Here is a 7,050-nt window from a genome sequence, read left to right on the forward strand (position 1 = left end):
AGCTTAAGGCATACCAGATGATAACATAAAAAAGGCTACTCTAGTTAGCGCACTGTAGGACAGCGTGTTGACGTGGTATATAAAGTACACTAGCGATCATCTGAATGCAGGAATAGTGGCAATCCAGGATGCATTAAACAAGTAATTTGGTTGACCAAAATCAGAAGCACAGTCGGTTATTGGGTTCAAGGAGATTGCAATGTTGCCTAGTGAAACCCCGTGGGATCTGGATCAGAGATTGAAAAGCACCATCCGCGAGGCTAACATGACATTGACGGATTCACAACACTGCACATGGTTTGTGGCGTCATTGACACCACATCTGAGGACAACTCTATCACAAAAAAAGATCTCAACCCAAGCTGAGGCATTAGAAACAACAATGACGTTGCACGAAACTCCAATACAGGATCCAACGTTGGGAGTTCAACAAATCCACACGCAACTACAAAACCTGAGTTTAGAAATGTAAAGCTTGAAGCAAGAAAGGGTGTCTTGACCGGAGGCACGTACAGAGGTAGGATGCATTAAATGTAAAAGTCAAGGACATGACAAGGACCACTGCCCCATCTTCGCAAACTATCTGGTGAGGGGGGGGTAGATGCCATTAAAGCTAGAAGTACAAGCAGGGCCAAGTGTGACAGCTGTGCTCTGGTGCATGATTTGTCAAGTAGGTGGGAAATATGCAACAGACAACTGCCACCTATTGCAAAAGTATACCCAGACCCCACAGCAGCTGTATTGCAACTTCTGTAGATCAGTGGGTCACAAAGAGTGAACGTTTCGAAGTTACGACTTAATGATGGAAAGGACCCCAACCTACCAAGTGTAGACTGAAGTGCGAGGCTTCAACCCAGCCGTAGGGCCACGTGGGGGATTTCAAGGATACAACCAAGGAAGAGGAATGGGGCTTGGGTGAGGGTGTGGACAGCTGATCTGTTATAACTGTGGAGGGCCAGGACACTACGCTTGCGATTGCACTAACCCGACCAGGATCTCTTATCCATACTGTGAGCAGTTTGACCATGAAATGGTAGATTGTCCTACATTAATTGCCTAGATGCATGAAAAGGGAATGTTACGGCCCACCCCAACTCAAAATGTCCAAATGATGAGGTCGGAACCATGCGAGGAGGACCCTAGTATAAACATGGTATTAAGGAGGGGCACAACCAGAGGAGGTGATGCGCAGAAAGAGTTTGCAGAAGAAGTAAAGGGGTGTGATGCCCCTACAAGGGAACCTAACTTTGAGGTGGAACAAGGGAGGATGATTCCTAAGGAAGCTCAGAAGAGCTTCACGGAAGTCTCTACCCTAGGTAGGAGGGACCCAATTGAACTAGGAATGGATCCCTCCATGATTACTACCTTTTTAGTGACATGCATGAAGCTGTTGCATGATAGTGAAGCCGTTAAAGGACTACAAGAGCTTATCACTAAGTGCACATGGTCAGGTGAGCCACACGTAGTCCAGAAACTGGGACGACATGCTCTGCACACTGGACGGGAGATGTGAATGACAGCGCAAACTGGTGAGTATGAGATGGACCAGGTCATTATGGATTTAGGGTTGGATGTGAATATATTACCTAAGAAAACATGGGAATGCATGGGTAGGCCCGCACTACAATGGTCTCCGATTCAACTAAGGATGGCCAACCAACAAAAGATCTTACCGATGGGCCGACTGTAAGGGGTGATATTGAACATTGAAGGCGTAAGGATGCAGACTGACTTTGAGGTAATAGAAACTATTGATGATAGTAATCCCTACCCTGCATTGCTTGGAATCGATTGGGCCACGTACATGGATGGTGTCATCAACTTAAAAAGATAGAAAATGAGGTTCGAAAATAAGTCACTACGGGTAAGAGTTCCACTGGACCCAGCTGAAGGAGAGCGCTACACCGAACTGGTGCACAACGAGGACAGTGACAATGAACTGGACTACATCTACCAGATAATAGTGCAAGATTAGGATCGGTTGAATCCCACAGAGGATGGAAGAATCTCATGGGATCGCGATATTTCCTGCACCTCGGATTCGGATGAGGAGACTGAACGATGGTAGAACTGATTGCATGAAGTCACAACACTCAACTGTAATATGATGGATAGATCATTGGGACACGTTACCACTGAAGTATGACAACAGCCAACAGATAATGACTCCACAGATGAAGGGTAGTTCGTCAACCATGGCAATCCAATCGTAGCCCAGAAGTAGCTTGGTGCGTCGGAAGGAGTGCCGTGCGCACCAAGGGGGTGTGCATAGACGAGGCTGAGAAGTAAAAGGCGGTTCCAGGTACAGATTGAAGGATGGGCATGGCAGCCACAATGGAGCAGGTTGGTCATCCATCTACAATGAAGGGTATAGTTGTATGTTGCGTGACCACCGACCCACCCAATTATGTGTAAAACAAGGGTTCGCTGGGCCAGTAAGACCGTACGTAGAGCAGGGTATGCCAAGGGAACTCTATCCACAGCTGGACGGGCTAGTGCCCCTACAGTCTGACCTAGACACAAAGACTTGCATGAAGAGATTCAGTAGTTATGAGAAGTCATTCGGTGTGGAAAAATGAAACTTCGCAAGTTAGAAGAAACAGGGGCCAGACTACGAGAGAAAAGCATGAGGCTGGATGAAGAAATTGATAAGATAAAATTAGAAGTCACCCACAAGGGCCATGCGAAAGAGCTATTGAAGGGATTAGACATGGCTGGCTCTCCTACACTACTAGGACAAACTATGACCCTGTTAGCATGGTTACGACCGCACCCTAGGGCATAAGGAAGCACATACCACAATACAATGTCAGACTCAATGGAATGTGAATGGTGCCCACAGCCTGGGCTAATAAGGCCATGGAAGGCTCGCACGATTGGTGCAACCACCTGACTATCCGTAGGAGCCCTAGTCTCAGCACCCCACACAGTTGGAAGAGGCCGCGAGACTATAAAACGGGGTACGTGAAAGCTGCACGATGTGGTTGCAGTCTGCAAGACCGGTCACATACAGAGGACACATCCACGTACCAGGGGCTGCACTGCCACAGGGGACAGATGAAAGGTGACCATTGCAGGTACTCTTCATGATGAGATGTCCCATTTAAGACGAGGAGGAGTGGGTGATGGGAAATTAAGGCATAAGGGTAACCACCAAAATCGCATTAATGAGTAATGAAGGGGCCGAATGACCGACTTTGAATTGGAAATCATATATAGCCAACAAGTAAAGGGGTACAGAATCCAGCTTTATCATTCAATGAATAGGATGCCTTGGGTTCAAGCCGAGAGCAAGATGAATGAAAAACCAATAGAAGACATCTCGTGGTTTTAGGCATTACCCAAGGAATTCCGAGAGTCATACCTCAGGTCGATAATCCCTACCAAGGAGAGTCCACAGAATCCCATGCCACAAAAAACCGAACTCCCTAAATCACCTAGGACGCTGCGGACCAAGAAGGACCCCAGATACTAGAACCAGTAAAGAGGTCACTACAAAATCTGCGTTTTAGCAAGCTCACGATGGAAGAAAAGGGAAAAACTGTTACAATTGAAAGCGACGAGGAGGAAGAGGGCTCTCCAACATATGTTGAAGAAATAAACCCTAACGAGGATACTATCTAGCTAGTGCGACGAACCAAGTATGTGCCTCCAAGAAAAGGGAATGCTAAGGTCCCTACCAATTTGGATGAAGTCAATAATATACTCATCACCCCGTCTCTTCCAAAAGGGGTTCCAGTTGAAAACACGATGACCGACCGTATTTCAACAATGAAATTTGAAGACTGGGACCTTGCAAAGAGAGCAAAATTTCCCCATTCGGTGACTAGCGAGCTGATGGAGAAAAGTGTGGAGGGGACGGTTACGAAACTTCAGCAAAAGGAGTGGCTGAGAAAGGTGGAGAAAGCTAGGTTGCTCTATCTCTTGTCCATTCCCCACTTTCTCCAGCCACCTATCACAATGTTGGTCATTCGACAGTTGCTCTATTTGGTACATGATGGATTCTTATGGATCGGCAAACCCATCTGCATCATGGCCAAACTCGTTCATAGGATCTTGCAGCTTCCCTCTAAAGGAAGAGACCCCAGCGAAATTGTCGATAAGAGTGGCGATGTAACGATGACAGAAACCCTAAAAAATACATATAAGCTCGAGAAGGGGCAGTGAGGGTACATTATTGATAATATTTCAGATAAGGATGTCGACATTGCTACCCAGTTGCTGGTAGGGAAAGTGATGCAGAAATGTTGTGGCACTGAGGTTCCAGCGATAGCCATTGCACCCACTGAGGAATGCACAACCAGAGAACGGTTCAATTGGACGCAATTCCTTTGTCAAGAATTCCTGACCAATTGTAGGGAGGTCCAAGAGGAGGGAATGACCTTCCATTATGCGTGGTCATTGTTGTCCATCGTGATGGTTACCACTGACTTACCTGAAGACAGCCAATTTCCCTCCTTGGACTAAGATTGGTCAGAACCCACCAAATATGCATCACTATGGGTAACAGGGGACGCTATAAGAATCTGGGGCATCAAGATCTTCTGTATACTGATGGATGCGAATTTTCAAAAATGGATTAACAAGAAACCACATCTGTCCATCGAAATCTATGATAGTGTGAAGCACATTTCCGAGTTTAAAGCGGACATACACTTTGTCTACATCCGGGTGCGCAAGGACCCCGACCAGACATGGACCACACTCCTTTCCTTACCATTGATGAAGCTATTGATGGGGTCTTGGATACCTGGCCACCGGAATGGCATGGACTAGATACATTGGGGCACAATGAGGCTGCTATCTAGAAGCAGAAGGATGAAGCTAAGTGTGCAACACAACAAAAGAGGAATGAACAACATGCTGCGGAGGTTCGGGCGACCCAAGAGGCAGCACAGACTTCGACAGAAAAGGCACCAGTAGGAAGTGCTGCAACAACAAAGAAAAAAAGCTGTCGGAAGGTGCCCACAGAGATGGCCACAGAGAAAGGGACAGAAGGAACACCGTCAACCACCATGGGTGCGCCCTTAAAACGGTCGCCACTGACAGAATGGACAAAGTTGCAGAAGAAGGCCAAGGCATCCAAATGGGATGGAGAGCTGACCACCTTGACTGAGGGCCACCTAGGTGATATAAGGGACACAGTTCCCGAAATCACTCAGGAAGCCATCGATGAGGCTATGTTGGAGCAACAGATTGTGTTGGGGGAGCTCCGCGTGCAGATCCGAGAACTTGGGACACAGGAAATGCAGACAACAACCATTGCTACTCAGGGGGTTACAAGTTTGTCAGCCACTGAGTAGTTGCTCAAGGCCCAAATGGCTCATACTATCGTGATCCCAGTAGGAGCATTGATAACAGAAAATGCATACGATTGAGCTATGGTGGGATGGATTATGGGCCTTGGGTTAAATTTGGCTGCCCTCTCGCGTGAAAGCTTGTACCAGCTCCAAGACAGTGCCACACTGGATCTCCGCGCTAGGGAAGGATGAGGGGAACAAGTACTCAATGAATAGAGACTTAATATAGAACAACTGAGCCTCCAACAGGATGAAGTAGTTGCACAAAGTCAGCAAATGGAGCAACTTATAGGGGAAGCCTACTCGAGTGCCCCTAAGCTGGATATTGCAGTTGAGCTGTCTATTGGCACATGAATCCACAAGCTGGCCAGTGGGTTCCATAAAGGAAAGGAGAGGCCACGAGGATTCAGCTGGAGCTAAGTTTGCAAATCGCGGAATTGAAACTGTAGATGTAGCCTTCGACGCCACTAGAGGTCACTGAGCAGTGCAAAAGTATCATTACCTCTGGGTGGGAGACGATCACACGTTCCATGAAGGAATGCACCGACTTGTTGGCTCAGTCAATTGTTACGCTTACCTCACTCCAAGAAGATCCAACAGTACAGTAACTAGAAGCATAGGCAAGGGAGGTCCAGCAAGCCTATGATAATATCAAAGGGACCACGCAGACGGTTTCTATTACACAGTGCTTGGCCAAGATAAGGTAGGCCCAGGACTTGAAAATCCAAGCTGATGCTACCTTATAGAAGGAAGTGGTGATTAAAGCACGTCTCTAGCCATGGCTTGATGAGGAATTTTCAGTTTCGACCACCATCGAGCGCAAGGTGGCACACATGCAGGCAGAATATGCAACCAGGGAAATAGATGAGACAGAGACTGATGTGTCGGCAACACGCGTTGAACAGGTATAGCGGATGGCGGAAGAATTTGCTGCAAGTACAAGGGAAGCACAGAAGATGCTAACTGACCTCCACGTGAAGATTATCACACTAGCTGAGTGACTCGAGACGAGTCACAATGATTGTGTTGGGGCACTATTAGGTAACAGAAGCCCCACGTAATGGTTTTAGGGCTCAAAGCCCAAAACTTTGGGTAGAGATGGGGTAAAGATTCTACAGGATGCGCAGAGCGCGAAGTGTAATAAGTCAAGTCAAAGGGTTGTCCACCCAAAAATGATGTAAAGTGAGTCGGCCTGCCCATGGTCCACGGACCATGGAAATGTATAAATAGAGCAAGGCCCTATGGTTAGGAAGTAGTTAGCTTTGTGCATTCTTGATCTAAATTGTAATGGGTTTATGAGGCAAGAAGTTTTGGAGCGACTGTAACAGGCAAGAAGTTTTGGAGTGACTGTAAGTCCGAGTTAAGGGTGTTGATGGGTATGTAGAGGCTCTGCAGCTGTGTGCAGAGGCCTAGTAGAGTCCACAACTGTGTGCGCGAACCCCTGTAGCTGAGTGCACAGGGTAGATCTGATTATGGTGGCAGAAGAGTTGAATGAAGATAAGTTGGTTCCAAGCTATTGTATTTGGAATCTGAAATATTATGGATCTGGTTAATTTATGGTTGATATTTCTGTTGGATCTATATGCTTATGCTTATGTTATGGGTTTATGAAAATCTGTATCTCTTTTGAATGTGCGCACTGGTTATATTTATTAAATGTTTTCTTAAAGACTGTAACAAGTAGATCTGATCTATAATAACTCATTAAGTAATAAGTATTAAGATACAGCCCTATTTTGGATCTGCACGG

The sequence above is a fragment of the Pinus tabuliformis genome, chromosome 4_2 (genome assembly GCF_031772625.1).
Source record: "Pinus tabuliformis cultivar Carrire ecotype Pingquan chromosome 4_2, CPIR1, whole genome shotgun sequence".
NCBI classification, from domain to species: domain Eukaryota; kingdom Viridiplantae; phylum Streptophyta; class Pinopsida; order Pinales; family Pinaceae; genus Pinus; species Pinus tabuliformis.